Below are 17,302 nucleotides of genomic sequence, written 5' to 3' on the forward strand. Positions count from 1 at the left end.
AAGGAGAAGGCAGGACCGAGCCCAAGTGAGTTGTCTCTCTCTTCACCATGGGACACATGAGACCATAAAGGCTAACAATTAAGCTCTCAGGATGTGAAGCCAGACAGAATTTCATTCTTATAATAGGTCATTACATTCAGGCCAGTGATATTAGGAAAATGTACAACCTTTCCAGGTCTATTTCCCCACCAGCAAAATGGGCATCTCATCATCCCTAGCTCAGAGACAGATATGAGAAATGAAGGAAAGGATGTCAAGCACTTAAAACCATGCTTGGTACTTAGTAAGCACTCAATAAATGAGTGTTGGGCTGTGATCGGATGATGACTCTATTACATTCCCTTAATCTTCCCTCATGTGTTAGACTTTTAAACTTGTTTCAGTAAGTGAAAACAGTTTAAAGATCCAAAGAGGGAAATGGGGTAGGGAAAGAAAATTCACATCAGCTTAAATATACCTTCTAGAGAGTAGGTAATAAAAACTAAATTAAGATACAATGATTATAAATTTTAATCACAGAGAGAAAGGTGGTGTGAGAAGAGCATAATTTCATATCTGACAGCAAGTCTTTAGCTAATTCGTTCATTGGAGCAGTGGTAAGAGCCATTTTGGAAAAAAAAATGTTTTTCTGGCAACGTTTACCTGTGAAGTTTTGAAAAATTTGCATTCAGCAAACTTAGCATCATTTATTTTTTCTTTCCCCCATGGTAATTATAAAATCCTGGAGGGAGGAAAAAATATAATACTTTCCAGGAAGGAGGAGAAAGGAAGATAATGCTGTAGGCCGCAGTGGACATAATCACTTTTCTGTACGCACTTTCGGAAGAGGGCCCATGCTGTGGACTGAAGTTGAAAGGAAATACAGTCATCATCTCTGGCATTAAATACCCATAAGTATATTTTACAACAACATGCATTCGTGTATGTCTGCCAGATACATGACAATATGTGAGTATACTTAAGAGAATTCTAATGTGACTAACAAATAGCAACCAAACTGTTCATAATGACTTCAGGCACACAACTGAATAGAGGGGGAATTTTTCTTTTTTACTCGAAAATTACATATCTAAAGATGGTGATGTGAAGCTGAGTGCTAATGCGAATTAGGGTGGAGTATGAGAAGAAATGGGCTGCAATCATCTACCCCGCTTTGCCCTACTTCTGCCCTTCCCCAGCAGAGGTGAGCTCAAGCTTTTACTTCCCAGGGAGGAGGTCAGAAGGACCAGGTCCCTGGGGGAAAATGGCAGGCAGCCCTTTCTCTGGAAGCAGGGAGTCTACACGGGGGCTCCCTATGTTCCCCAGTCCTCAAGTCTAGACTCCCCATATCCGTGGACACTAAGAGTGCCAAGTAATGGGGAAAGTCCTGGAATTTCAGCTGCTGATTGGAAGTCCCAGCCCATTTTGTTCAAGATGATCTATCTTTCTTTGTGGTTGATGTCAATATTTCAGAACAGGTGCTCTCATGGGAAGATGGGTGTATGACATCACCTTCTCTGACTCAAGAAAAGAAGAGATACACAACAGCCTGCCTTGTGCTCTGAACGGCTTTCATAAGAGACCAGCCCACCCTGGAGGAGGTACTACTTGCAGGCCAGGGAATAATTTCAGACATTCTGAGCACATTGTGGTTCCCAAACTGTCAGGGGCCACCTTATGGGCCAAAATAGACCTTAATACCCTTAGTACGAATTGTATACCTGATTGGCTAACTGAAAGCAAAACCATAATGGAATGTGACCAAATACAGGTATATATTCTCCAGGGGGTCAGTGTATATGAAGTTTATTGGGCAAACAAGTCTTAATAGGAGAACAGCCTGAATAATTTGAGGCAGCACAAACTTAAATTCTTGGATAACTCATTAGGGACAATAAGAGGCAGAGTTCTGTAAGAATATTCTCTGCAAACCAAACACAGTCTCAGATCTTTCAGGTATAAAATTCTCTTCTTCCTCATTGTAGTTTATCCATGGGGAAAGGAACATGCAAAGCATGGTAAACATAGGAAGACAAGTTACATTTGAATAACCTCATTGCCACAGGAAAAAAAGTGGAATATATATGTTTTCCATATTTTGGATATAGGCTTACCCCAGGTACACTTTAGTCTAGATCTTTTGTGATTAAGCTTTGACTAGCTCCAGCATATTCTCTGATTATAATTCACTCAAGGTAATAATTGATCAACATTACCTAAAGAGCTATGAATAATAAAACAATATATAATTATAATATAGCACATATGACATAATCATAACTTTAAGAGACATGAAAATCTGAGTATTACAGGCTAAAATATATTTTTATATGTACATATACAGAAAGAGTAAATTTCCATCTAAAAGGTAGAAAAAATATATTAAAATTACAAGATTGCCAGTGGTTGGTGGGATTGTGGTTTAACTTTCTCTATATTCCAGTATCTTGAAATATGGCTTCAATGGGTTATAAAATAACCTCTCTTGGGGCGTCTGGGTGGCTCAGTCGATTAAGCGACCGACTTCAGCTCAGGTCATGATCTCGCCTTCTGTGAGTTGGGTCCCTGCATCGCTCTCTGTGCTGACAGCTCAGAGCCTGGCACCTGTTTCAGATTCTGTGACTCCCTCTCTCTCTGCCCCTCCCCCACTTACGCTCTGTCTCTCTGTCTCTGAAAAATGAATAAACCTTAAAAAATAATAAATAAATAAATAAATAAATAACCTCTCTTGTTTGGAAACAACATTAGTGGGGAGTAAAACTTGCAGAAGTGGGTATGATTTGCTCAATGCTGATCCTTCAAAGCACAGGGATCCAGTCTGAGAACGAAGAGCTCACATTAAAAAATTAAAAAACCTTGACTCCTACAGAATATGAGCTTCCGGACATCCTTGTCATGAAGTGAGATCCACGGTCTCAGGAAAGTAAAGGTCACCTTCGGAAGACATATGTATGGCAGGAAACATTGCAAAGCAAACATTCCCAAGTCTTTTTCTAATGCTGCTTGGTCAAAATAGAATGAAATCTATCCTCAGAATAGAAATAATTCTACGACAATCACAATCTTGTTTAAGTTGAAATGCAAGGTGAGCTGCTGTGGCAACTGGAGTGTGAAGAGACCGGAAAAGCATTAGGACTTTTGGTTCATGAGCAGTTCTTCCCATAGCCTGGAGCACCTTCTCCCTGCGACCTTCATCATGATCCGGCTGCTGCTGAAACCGGTGGGATCTTCGGCCACCAGAGGGCGCCCGCACACAGCGAGACAAGAACTCCAAAGCGCTACGTAAAGGTACTTGCAAAGGTGAAGCACATGCTGACCTAACTTGCTCTGCTTTCTGTAGTTTCAGCATTACGTTTGGAACATATTAGACTTAACTCTGGGGGTGTTAAGTTCCCACGTGTCCAAGAAGAAATTGCAAGCTTTATGTCGGCGGATGGGAGCAATCCCTAACGCGAGCAGACGCTGGCCGCGCTTGAATGCGTCTTTCTGAGAAAGCTTCACTTCGGTGGTCACCAATCTCTCCTAACAAGGTACAAGGGACCGCAGTGCTGCAAAAAGTGCTCCAACAAGGACAAGGCAGCTAAAGGGTCAAATATGTGAGAGACATTTGCCCAGATGCTAATTTGCCTAACCAACCTAATAAATGGCAACTGAGTGCCGCTGCTGGCTAAATTTATGGGAGATATACTGTACGAAGGTAATTGAGGAGATCTGGTAAGAATGGGAAAGTAAGGGGCGGGGTAGACGTCAGGCACAGTTTGGGGCTGTGATTATATAGGCCTAAGTCTAGGATTTGACAGAGAATATTCTGTTAGCAAAAAGACCTATTTCTCAGTTATGATTCTTATTAGTGTTTTTTTTTCTTTTTTTTTTTAAGCTGCAAAGTCCTCAGCTGTATAATTTTGAGCAAAATCACTTAACCCCCTCAGAACCTTGGTTTCCTCAAATATATTTAATCTGCGCTCCCCCGACCCCATCTCAAGAGAATGCCTAAATCTTCGGCATAGAGCATTTGAACAGTTGTTTTTTCCCTTCCTGCCCACTCCCCACTTCAAACAGAGAGTTTATGTAATGTTTTCTCTCATAAATCCCTGGTTTAAAATCTACCTGCCTTCAAGTACATTCCTACTTTTTCTGTCCATTTCTGATTTCTTTTAATTATTACCTTCAACTTAATCTATTTCTTCAAATTACCTTGCCTTCCACTAATTTTTTTTAAGTTTATTTATTTTGAGAGAGCAAGCAGGGGAGGGGCAAAGAGAGAGGGGGAGAGAGAATCCCAAGCAGACTCCATGCTGTCAGCACAGAGCCCGATGTGGGGCTGAAACTCACAAACCATGAGATCATGACCTGAGCTGAAACCAAGAGTCGGATGCTTAACCGACTGAGCCACCCAGGCACCCCCCACTAAATTTTTATAATGGGCCGTGTGAACTTTCTGTACCATTGTAGGGGAAAAAATAAGTAAATGTTGTCGTTAACAAAGGATTGCCAGCCCTGTCTCGCATTATAAAGAAAACTGTGAGATGTCCAAAACAGTAAGCATGAATTCCTCAGGCTGTGCCTACTGACGTGTTCCTGGGAAGCCTTCAGAGCATCTCCACTACAGCTCCTCTTGCTTGGTCTTTGGAAGTTTCTGGGGGTATCTCACAAGCAGGGTCTCAGGCAGGACCCACTGCTGCTGCTCTGTTGTCTAACCCTGGAGGGCTGGTTCTCGCTAGTTTCCAGCCCACCTGGAGCGTGCCCCGCCCCCCCCAAACCTCCCTCTCCCCCCCCACCCTGACCCACCCACCCCCCGCCACTTGCCATTGCTGCTGCTACTGATCTCAGGATGACCTCTGTCTGCCAATTACCTCCCTCACACACCATAACACCCTGCTTCCAGGACACGCCGAGTCCTATCATGAGGCATCCCTGATCCTCCTGGAACCCCTGGTGTTCCACAGTAACCCTGTTTTATCTGAAGCATTCATGTGTGGACGCTGCAGTAAGTTTCATACACAAGAGGGAAAGAGGTGTGTTACACTGTGTAGTGGGCCCTGTCCATGCTCAGGCCCGCCCCTGTAATCCACTCTCCCAGCTGCACACACACATCCTTCAGTTGCTATGCTTTGTTCCAAATGCCTTGTGCCTGGGGCCTTCTTCAGAGGGCTGGCCATGAATCGGTTCAACCCTCCACAGAGAGAGTCAGACAGGACTCAGTACCTTAGGCCTGTCTGGAGCTGCTTGGAACCAATGACTGACTATTGCAAGAGTCGGACAGCCTGGCTCCCTTGCTCCAAAGTGGGGTGAATTCTGACATAATTTATGGTTTAGAGCTCCCCAAGAGATCAGGCTAAGGCTGGGGAGTTGTCCAAAATTATGCCTTTCTCTGTTTTGCATTCTCTTCTCTTTTACATGTTTCTCCTGACCGTTAATAAGCCCCTTACTCATGAAACTGTATCTCAGGGTCTGCTTCTGGAAAGCCTACATAAGATATACGGTACTAAGTGTGCAGTGGTGGTTTTTGGAGCCAGACTCTATGGATGGTGTCCTAGAGTTGTGTCACCAGCCACACAGCAATAAGGATCCTCTCACAGGTAGTATGTGCAGGTTGGAGAGCTCCTGACATGTTAGAACACTATGCTCTCGGTTGAATTGTAGCCCCCAAACTGATGTTGAAGTCCTAACCCCACTATCTGTGAATGTGATCTTATTTGGAAATATAATCTTTATGATGATCAGGTTGTGATGAGGTCATTAGGGTGAGCCCTAATCCAATATAAGCGGTGTTCTTATAAAAAGGGGAGATTTGGATCCAGAGGCAGACACATACCGAGGGAAGATGATGTGAAGGCACGGCAAGAATGCCATCTACAAGCCAAAGAGTTCCTAACGGTGCCAGAAGCTCTAAGAGAAGCATGAAACACAGTCCTTCTGACCCTCTCAGAAACAGCCCTATTGACCATTTGATTTGGGGCTTTTAGGCTCTAAGAACTGTAAGACAATAAATTTCTGGTATTTCAAGGCACCCAGTTTGTGGTGCTTTGTAATGGCAGCCCTAGGAAATGAATGCAGATGAAATGCCGACAGAAAGGGATATATTAAAATGTGCAATTTACCTTGGCTTTTGAGAGATACAAGGCAAAGGTAGTTACAAAGCCTGTGGACAGGCTCCTCGAGGAAGTGAGGATGAAAGGCTCACATTGGTCAATTTCAGGCACCTTAACAAAGTCAGAAAACCCCTTCATACTTTTTTTTTTTAATGTTTATTTACTTTTGAGAGAGGGGGCACAAAGTGTGAGCAGGGGAGGAGCAGAGAGAGGGAGACACAGAATCCGAAGCAGGCTCTGAGCTGTCAGCACAGAGCCCCACGCGGGGCCCGAACTCACAAACTGTGAGATCGTGACCCCAGCTGAAGTCTGATGTTCAACCGACTGAGCCACCCAGGCGTCCCTCCTTCATACGTTTTAAACAGACCTCCTACAGCCAGAGATGGACCATGCTGAAGATCAGGCCCAAGACCTGCTTTTCTATCACAGACCTAAAGAAAAGCCAGCTTGTGATTTCCACAAATCTCCCAGGCAATAGTCAGGGCCTTGCTATGAAAGGAAGGGGACCTCAAGACTTGGAATCAAAACACGAGAATACATATGCTTGTGAGACATGAACCCCAGGACCCTGAGCTACAGAGACTTGAACGCTTGAATCCTGTTGGTGGAGGGCAACAGCATCCTTGCTTGAAGATTGTAGCCAACTGGGCAAACATAAGCACAGAAGCCTAACGAGATTTATTTTATGGCTTATACCCTTCATTAGACCTTAAGTAAGCTTATTAGATCTTACAGTTCCATCTGTGAGAGAAAGAAGGTGGTGATGCAAATTCTCACTCCACAAGGTTTGAGACCACAGTCAAACTACACAATGAATTTGAACCTCAGTTTTCTTATCTGACAAATGGTAGTTAATGACACTTACCATAAGGTATGCAATGTAAAACTACTTCACGGAGAGGGTGCGTGACAATTACAATCTATTAGATTCTTTCTAGCTCCAAATGTCCCCGATTCTCAACGTTTATTTATTTTTGGGGGGACAGAGAGAGACAGAGCATGAACGGGCGAGGGGCAGAGAGAGAGGGAGACACAGAATCGGAAACAGGCTCCAGGCTCTGAGCCATCAGCCCTGAGCCTGACGCGGGGCTCGAACTCACGGACCGCGAGATCGTGACCTGGATGAAGTCGGACGCTTAACCGACTGCGCCACCCAGGCGCCCCCAAATGTCCCCGATTCTAATCATGTATAAGAAATCTACCGCCTAGTAAAGAGCTTGGCTAAAAGGTAGCCAGGCAAGGACCATGGAAGGAAGCTTTTCCTTTTTTTCTCGTTCTTTTTATCTATTGAGAGAGATGAAGTCAACAGCTGTTGCAACAAACAAGCTCACTTAGTGAGTTGAATAATATCAAACTGTTGCTCAAATGAAAAGAGCAGCTGGCTTTTTACCAAGGCATCATTGTCATACACACCCTCACATTCGGGATCATTAGGAATTTACATGGGGTGAAAGCACTGGAAAACTATATTTACTTTTCCATAAATCATCAGAAAAATGCTAGCACACTCTCAGGGAGATATGAGGAAAAAAAAAGAAAACACACACACACACACACACACACACACACAACACACAGAGACAGATGTGTATTTTTCATGTGAATGTGAGGAAAAGTGCTGGAAATAAATTTAAGCTTTCCCCAGACAAAGAAGTGGCAGGCATTCAAAGAAACATAGATACTTAGAGGAAAATGGGGGAAGTGTAGCAGAGAAAAATGTGAGCTATTTAAAAGCATAAAGTAGTTCAAATGTTTCAGATAGAACTAATTATTTCTAGGCCTGTTAGGAAGTACTGCCTCAGATGTTAGCATTTCAGACCCCGGAGTATCTGAGCACACACCTCTAAATTTTCTAAGTTTACTTTGGTCTGATCCTAAAAATTCAGTACAGAATATTTGTAAAATGTAAATAATATAAGAAAAAAACCCATAACCTCATTATCTAGTGAAAATTAACCCATAGTACTGTGTCGTTCCTTTTAGTATATTTTCTATGCATTTTAAAATAAAAGATATCAAACAGTACATCAAGTTTTGAATCCTGTCCTTGTTATTTAATATCATTCCATGATATTTTTCACTGTCCTTCAAAATACTTTATAAACATTTTTTAATGATTGTACAATAATATGCCCTTGTATGAACGTTCATAATTACTAACAATTCCCTAATAATGAAAGTTTAATTTTATTTTTAAATTCCTTAAAAGCATAAAATTATGAGGCAATCAGAACTTACTTTATCTTTTTAGATTATAGAACTAATACAGTTATTGTGGAAAATTTGGAGAATAAAGAAAATGATAGCAAATTAAAAACAAATTTATCTCCATTTTTTTCCTCCCAAGGTAATCACTTGTCACATGTTAGTTAATTTTTTCTGGGTTCCAGAAGTCTTCTGCCATCTCCGGGCCTCTCCAAGATCTATCTTTTCCATGCTCTAATTGCCTCAGTTTCCCAGACAAAACTGTATCTTAAATTCAATAAGTTCCCATAGTTATATTTCAGGTCCTGTGAAAAACCTGTAAAGGAGCTACTCTGTGGCATTGCATCCCAAATTTACATATGTAACAGATTTCTGGGGATGCAATCCAAATTTAGATATGAAACAAGCCTCCAACTTCCTTCACCTGTAGGTCTGGTCTCACGTTATCTTACACAATGTTCAACCCTCATTTCCTTGGACCTCAGTAACCTGTGAGTAGAAATGGGACCATTGTCATAAATCTGCCTTCACTGATTTATATTCTCAGCCTCATGCCAGTGATTTCTCCCTGTAACCTTCCCCACATATTCCTGAGGGATCGCTAAAGAGTACTGGATGGCTGCTGGTTGAAGATGTGCTTCACAGTCTGTGCTATGAAGGGCCCTGCTCATATCCTGTTACAAAAGTTATTGTCTTATTTGATTGTAAAGCTCTGTAAGTTGACTCAGGTCACGTTCTCCTCAAGAGTGCCTTGAGGAGAGGATTTTCACGCAAGTAATTTATTAAGAAACTGATGTCAGAGAAAAACAAGGAAGAAGTAGGGGAGGTAGGGTAGGGAAGAGAGAGGGCAAGTAAGGCAGTGGTTTCAGAAAAGGTCCAGCTTCAGCCTCATCCAATGGGAGGCCAAGGGGATGGACTTTCAGACACTGAGACCTGAATGTCAGTCATTGCCAAACTGTTGCTTGGAGGGCCCTAACTTCCCTAGCACCCCTTGCTCTCAGCAGAGGCCTCCGAGGAGAGAGCCTTAGGTGTAGGCCTTCAGAAGCAGCACAAAGCAGGTGGCAAAGGATTCACAGAAAGAGTCAAAGGGATTCTGGATGTCTGCTGGAGCATCAGTAGTGCTCACTGATGCTATGGACTGAATGTTTGTGACTCCCCTAAAATTCACAGGTTGAAGCTTCATCTCCCAGAGTGATTGATGGTAATAGGAGGTAGGGCCTTTGGGAGGTTATTAATTAGGTCATGAGGTGGAGCCCTCATGAATGAGATTAGTGCTCTTATAAGAAGACACATGAGAGGGAAAGAGAGACAGGATACGAGAAGATTGGCCATCAATGAACCACTAAGTGGGCTCTCATCCAACACAGAATCTGCTGGCATCCCCATTATGGATTTCTTAGCCTCCAGAATTGTGAGAAATAAATTTCTGTTGTTTAAGCCACCCAGTCTACAGCATGCTGTTACAGCAGTTCAAACCGAGTAAGACAAGTATACATGCCAAAATCCTCACTAAACTGTAGATCTGGACTATGTCACTTTATCTCTCATATCTAGCAGAAGATTCCATTCTTAATGGTAATGTATGTTGAATTTAATCTTGTTAGAAGCTTTCATGAAATCAATTTGGTTTTGACCATGTCACAAACTAGTTTTGATTTGAAGTCCAAAATAGTTCAATCTTTGCTAAATTCAGGTCTTTGTAGGTGACTTCATTGAAAAAGTATAAAATTTTAGAAATTATAAGCAAAATGTTTAGTTAACTCTGAGGTTAATGCACAAATTCTAACCTTATCTATATGTAAAGGCAATAATCAACATCAATTTTATTGGAAAAATGGCTTTTTAAAAAATGTTAGTTATCTGCCATCTTAACAATGGAGGTAATTCTACAAATTTTGGGACCAGGAACGCCAATGAATTATGTCTCTGTTCATTAAATCCTAACATAGAAAACAAATCTGAATAGTGATTTGGAATACTAACTTCATCGACAGAGGCTTAAAAATTCCCTTAGGGTAGGCTTCTCTGTCACAGCTTAGTTAAAACATTTTGGGAATGTGAGGTCAAAATGGTATGTATGGATGAAGAGAGCTGATCCCAGGAGGCAGAGCTGTTATGATTTACCCTCAAAACTCAAGCAGAAAAGTTGCAGAATGTTGGAGTTACCTCCACAATGGCTTGCAGCATGGGGCCAGAAGTATAAGTGTATGCTGTGTCCCTCCTGACAGAGTAAAGGGAAAGAAAACAGACTTAAAAACCTGAGAGAAGCCTACTTTCTTTTTGGAGGGTCTAATTGCCTTTCACATTGATAATGTGGTCTAATGTTTCTCAAGCATGTGAGCACAAGCCTCACAAAATAGTTGACCATTCAGCGTGGGAAAAAAATAAGACTAGAATAGTTATCTTCCTACTCCCTGAAGTGGAAGAGAAGCAAACATTTACTTGTTTATAAACTAAAGCAGAAACATTAGGAGAAGAAAAGTAGTATTATGCTTCCACCCCCTGCCCCACTTCTCATCCTGGTTTTTGTTGGTAGCTAACCTTGTTGAAGTTACATTAAGAAATCCAATACCAGATCAGAAATTCATGCAATTACAGAAAACATAATTTATACATGACTGTTTCACCAGTACCAATATAAGTTCAATGCAGTACAATGGCTATTTGTATGAAGCTCCCTAATTAACTTAATGATGTCGCTTTGATACTTAGAATAACTATAAAACACTCTTCCTGACAGGGGGCATTGGTTTGTCATCAACACTGAAAGGAATAAAGTTTTATGCAGTGCATTTATAATTAATATACAAAAGATTTTAGATGCATCCATCCCATGCCCATTAAGTGCTATTTTTCCTAATGCCTACTTTTTTGCATGCCTGATTTTTTTTCCTTCCTCTCCTTACACAACACCAGCCAAGAAAGTATGAGAAGCCAACTAGAGATACCTATAAATTTGGGAAGAATATCTTTGCAATATGAGTCTGGACAGAATAGTACAAGGGAGGGTGAAGTTGAATGTTTCCCAAAGACAGACAAGTTGAAAGACTCTGTGAAATGCCGTGGAGTATGATCTAAGTGATCTCTTATCCTACCTTTGCAGGGAATGTGACATCCCAAATAGAACTAGCTTCTACTCCATTCCAGAGGAAGAAGGGATCAGGCTCAATTGAGCCTCTGTTCAGGCTTCAACAAAGAGCACCAATGTGGGGATTTCTCCCTCATGGTACATGAGGGACCAAAGGACAAGAGAATAGTTCAGGGCCTAGGATGAGAAGTGACAGAAAAGTGACCTCTGCAGGGAGGAGCTTGGCTTTCAAAAATCGGAACACATATCTGGGAAAATGACAACATGGGTCTCCTACAAGGTGTTGGATTTCCTGATCTCCCGAAATTGAAGAACACAAATAGATAAGTGGTGGATTTTGTGCATCTACAGTAAATAGAATATTTGGAGTACAAAGAGGCTTCCTCCAGGTGCATCGACAGGGGCCGGACAAAGCAAACCTATAGGGAACAAAGCCCTTTTTTTTGCACCATCTGTATTTTTCCAATAATCAGAAATAGGTCTTGGTGAGATGTCAAAGAAAAACAGGACCAGCAGCAAGAGAGAGGAAGATCAGGCAGAACAATCATAATACACACCCAGTAAAACAAAATTGCTAGAGAAAAAGAGGAAAACCTAAAAAGTACATAAGGAGAGTCAAGTGGAACACCAAAAAATAATAATGATGAAAAGAGAATATGGAACTCTATAGAAATATATTTGAAAACATAGAGTAAATGAATGAATTCCTAACCAATGTACCCATTGCCAAATTAAGTAGGAGGAAACTTGGATGGACCAAACCCAATAGAAGAGATTCCAAAGATGATTAAAGATATATTATTGGAAAAGTCTCCAAGAAAAGTATAAAATACTTAATAAATTTAACATGAATGACACAGGATCTATATTTAAGATTTTCAACCTTGGATTTACATCAAAATAATCTTGGAGAACTTTAAAATAGCTTGATGCCTTCAGACAAAACAAATCAAATTTCTAGGGACAAACCCCAAAGATCAGCATTTTTTAAAGCTTTCGAGTAATTCCAATGGCGTTATTGAGTTAAAGAGTCACTAGCCTATATGAAAAATTATAAAATTGTGTTAAAAGGTGTAAAGCAAAATCTTAAAGGAGCATACAACCTTTGATGAGAAAGTTTAATTTCATAGCATTGTTCATTCTCCTGAATTAACGTGTAAATTTAATGAAATTTCAATCAGAAACTCAACAACTCTTTTTAATTGGAAAAACTGATTTTAAAGTTTGTATTACAGATGATTACTATTACCGGGGCACCGGGGTGGCTCAGTCAGTTAAACACCCAACTCTTGATTTCAGCTCAGGTCATGATCTCATGATTCGTGAGATTAGGCCCCAAGTTGGAGTCTATACTGAGAGTGCGGAGCCTGCTGGGGATTCTCTTCCTCCCTCTATCTCTGCCCTTCTCTCTCTCTCTTTCTCTCTCTCTTTCTCTCACTCTTTCTCTCAAAATAAATTAATAAACATTAAAAAAAGTTAAAGATGATTACCATTACCAAATAATAGCCAAGAGAAAGATCATGATTTACCAGTTACTAGAAAATATTATGAATAATTAATTCATCATTATATAAGGCAGGACAAATAGACCAGTGGTGCAGATTAGAGAATACAGAAGTGACATCCAATATGTACGAGAAGTAACAATGATCTATGTGGTAGTTCAGTCACATGAGAAAACGATGGATTATTTAATAAATAGTACTGATACAACTGGAGGTACACCTGGAAGAAAGTAAAAGTGGACCTATATCTCCTGTTTGCTACCAAACTCAAAATTGTTTATCAATTGAAATGTACAGTAAAATACTCAAATTTATATACACATACATATGTAGACTTTTAATGAGACTTCATGTTAAAAATAGGGATCAACAGGACCTTCTTTTTTTACTGTGTATTTATTTATTTTGAGAGAGAGAACTGAATGTGTGGGGAAAGGGCAGGGAAAGAGAGGGAGAGAGACAATCCCAAGCAGGCTTCACACTGTCAGCACAGAACCTGATGTGAGGCTTGATCTCACAAACCATGAGACCACCACCTAAGCCAAGATCAAGAGTCTATCCCTTAACCGACTGAGCCACCCAGGCACCCCAATGAGACCTTCTTAACCGGGGCTGCTATCTAATAATTTCCTTTCTGTATTTTCCTCAATTCTTCCCCTTATCCCTTATCCTTCTCAGGCTCACAAAACTACCTCCAGCAGCATCCTATCCCATTCAGATACTTAGAAATTCTTACCATTCCCTTCTGCTCTTCCATTGGAGGCTTTGGGTACACAGAGAAGAGAAATGGAGCCTAAAAGGATAATTTATGTGTAGCACCTTTCATGCAGCACTATTCATGACACCCTCACCAGAACCTGAAGCATCAGGGCATGGAGACAACTTTGAGTCAAGAATCTATCACAAAATTCTAGCTTCATGAAGACTCAAAGGAAAAAAAAAAAAGTGCTTACTTTTCATTTTTCTTATTTATAGATTTTTCTCTTTGACTTTTCAATTGAAAGTATTCAATATCTTAAGCTGTTTCATTGGTATAAAAATTAATTCTGCTAAATTAGAAAATCTCTATGGCAAACTGGCTTCAAGTATATTGGCTAACCCAGCAGAACAGCCTGTGGGAAATTAAACTGACCTCGATCACACATTGCATCCATACTGGATACCCACGCAGGCTTTGAGTATGATTTCTTCTCATACCTAAACACCTATAAACATTTTACAATGGTATAAATGTAGAGACTCAGAATTACTTTATTAAGATTTTTTCTTTATTAAACCTACCAGAATTTATATATCCAAATAAATGCTACTTCTCCAAAGTATCCCAATACATTGCCATTGCTGTTACTAATAGGTATGTTGCTCTTTTCTCAGAATTTTTCTTAGAGTCTGTCAAAGATTCTTTGAACCTCTTCAATGATTTTTTGAAACTATATGTGCAATCTGAATATATCTAAAATCATATAGAGTAAAACGTGGGTAGTCATATAGAATAAGGTTGGAAAAAACATATATAGTTATATAGTATATAGTTGGGGAAACTCCCTGAATAATACTATGTGTGAGTGCCCACATACATATGTAACAGTTTCTTAGATGTCTCAAATTTGTTTAAACATAATTCTAAGTATTTGCTGTTTCTGGGTAACTACATTAAATGCCACCACTCACTTGAGATACAGCCATCATTTGGGGGGAATTTGTTTTTGGTGCCTCCTGGTCACTCCTTTTAAATGCTACACAGATGCGTAAATATCTTCATTTCTCCTTTCAGACCCACACGGTCTGTTCACTAAAGCCAACCCAATTGGCTCAACAATTGTCCAAGGTCTTGCTATCTCCAACTTCAGGACACTATTTATGTCACAAATACCCCTGGCCTGATAACCTTTATCAACCCTTTGTCAGTCCTGTGCAGCATTGCTTTTGAGACCTGATTCTGGATGCCCTCTCCAGATAGTCTTTTCTATTACAAAAAAAAAAAAAGAAAGAAAGAAAGAAAGAAAGAAAAGAAAAAAAAAATTTCACTTGCAGCAGCACTTGCCTAAGAGATGACAAAATTAAGTGTTGTATTTCATTATACTGGGTCCTACCCAGCTGAATCTGATTAACCACTAGGGACTTGGAGTCACACACCCTGCCCCACCCACGCCATAACACCAGACCTTTTCTGGATCTAAGTGAACTTGTTCATGACCAGTAAGCAAGGGGGCTACTTTACAGATCTCATGCACTGACCTCAGTCTTAGGAGAATGTGAGTTTTCAGTGCTTAATTAGCATAAGGACCATGGCCCTCCACTTTCTAGCATTTAAGACCCTGAGTTTTCCCTTTTAGGCCCAAATACTCAGTGGCTCTCCTCACTGGTGTGTGCTTCCCAATAAACTAGGCTCCACAGGCCACCCTCACCCCTGTAGGCCAGGGTACTGTGTTATTTATTCTCTGTCGTCTCTATAACCTCTTGTGCCTCACTGCTATTTAATTAGGTATTGTATCTGGAGTGTATTGAACTATATTTTGCTTTAAAAAGTACATTACTCACCAGCATTCCTTTTTTGTCAAACGTGTGACACAAGACACCCCTAATACATCTCCTTAAGAATCTTGAATCAAAGACAGATTGCTGATAACCCATTTGTTTTTTTCATCCCTAGAGACAGTGTTTCTTATGGTGTGGCCTGCAGATAACACTAGGATCATCACCTGGGAATTTCTTAGAAATGGACATTCCCAAGCCCCAGTTCAGACCTACTGAATCTGAAACTCTGGGGTGGGGCCCAGAAGCCTGTTTTATCAGGCCTTCCAGGTGTTTCTGATCACAAACTCAAATTTGACAACCATTTCGCAGGCATACTGCCCAGGGTAGTGTCTCAATAAATGCCTGTTAATTTGACTCTGCTAATCCTTCCTTTCAAGCTGTAATTAAAATTAAGGGACCCCAGCAATTCTAGGCAGAAAATAGGGAAAAGACACAGAGGATGCACTAGGAATTGTAGGCCCATAGAGGGAGCTGAGTCTCCAAAAAGAAAGAAAACACACCTTTTCATTTCATGTTTGTTTTCTTACTTTGTCTCATCCCAGCTGTGTGATTCTACATACCTCGCTGACTTTCCTGGCTGTCTTCAGCACGGTCACATACAGGTCCTGAGAAAAATCTTCTTTAACTTTCTGTCCCTTATTCATATTTCAGAGTTTATGTCTTCACAGAAAGCCGGCAATTGCTGCAAAACTGCATAATTTCTAGGGAATCTGGAGTCACAGAGTTCTCTAGCAAAACCTGTTTCCCTTTGCCCTTTTTCACTACACGTGGGGCTGTCTGATACCTCACATTTTCTGTAGCAACCCATAGTTTTTAGATGTCCAATGGAACAGTCCCTTAGCTGATAGCTTCCTGCAGCAGTAGGAGGCAGGGGTTGCTTGGGGAAAAGACAGGAGTTGGACATAAGAAAAAGCATGGACTTGGATTCGGATGCTGATTGACAAAATAAGAGAGCACTGAACTTTTTTCGATTTCTTCTTTGTGCTAGGCCTTCCTAAATCATAACTCTTGTGAGAGCGTGGTAAATGTTCGTTTGGTTAACTCTTTGGACCAGTGACTCTCGACCTTGTCAAGGATGTTCAAACCATCTGGGTGGAATTTTTTTTTTAATTTTTTTTAACGTTTATTTATTTTTGAGACAGAGAGAGACAGAGCATGAACAGGGGAGGGGCAGAGAGAGAGGGAGACACAGAATCGGAAACAGGCTCCAGGCTCTGAGCTGTCAGCACAGAGCCCGACGCGGGGCTCGAACTCACTGACGGTGAGATCATGACCTGAGCCGAAGTCGGACGCTTAACCGACCAAGCCACCCAGGTGCCCTGGAATTTTTTATTTTTATTTTTTTTAATTTTTTTTTCAACATTTATTTATTTTTGGGACAGAGAGAGACAGAGCATGAATGGGGGAGGGGCAGAGAGAGAGGGAGACACAGAATCAGAAACAGGCTCCAGGCTCTGAGCCATCAGCCCAGAGCCCGACGCGGGGCTCAAACTCCCGGACTAAGAGATCGTGACCTGGCTGAAGTCGGACGCTTAACCGACTGCGCCACCCAGGCGCCCCTGTAATTTTTTTTTTAATATCTGGCATGGAGCCTAGGTATTGGTAGTTCTTAAATTTCCCAGGTGATTCCAATGAGTAGCTAAGGTTAAAAAACACTGTTTTGGATTTCCTAGTTAAAGATTGTTAACAGTGAGGTGTCTGCCTATTTTTTAATGTTTCTTTTCCTACAGCCAGCTCCCAGAGATCAGACCACAAGTGGGTCAAAGAATCACACAGAAAAGGGAAACTGAGTCATCCCTCAAGATCTCTAGGACCAAAATAAGACACAATTACAAGATCAATAAGCTTTGAAACTGTCTCTCTTTTTTGCATCTGTGTCTTTTTCTTATCTACCC

The 17,302-nt window shown here is 40.9% G+C and overlaps 2 long non-coding RNA genes across 4 annotated transcripts in view; both read right to left on the reverse strand.

The window, feature by feature from the left end:
* Positions 1 to 17,302, reverse strand: part of LOC111561971 — a 307,562-nt gene that overhangs the window by 253,181 nt on the left and 37,079 nt on the right. The window lies entirely within an intron of this gene.
* On the reverse strand, positions 646 to 16,600 carry LOC123379130. Its single transcript, XR_006583154.1, has 2 exons — positions 14,541 to 16,600; positions 646 to 843 (listed from the first exon to the last, which is right to left on the reverse strand). It is a non-coding gene; the product is annotated as an uncharacterized LOC123379130 (long non-coding RNA).

Source organism: Felis catus, chromosome C1 (assembly GCF_018350175.1).
Source record: "Felis catus isolate Fca126 chromosome C1, F.catus_Fca126_mat1.0, whole genome shotgun sequence".
In the NCBI taxonomy this organism is placed as follows: domain Eukaryota; kingdom Metazoa; phylum Chordata; class Mammalia; order Carnivora; family Felidae; genus Felis; species Felis catus.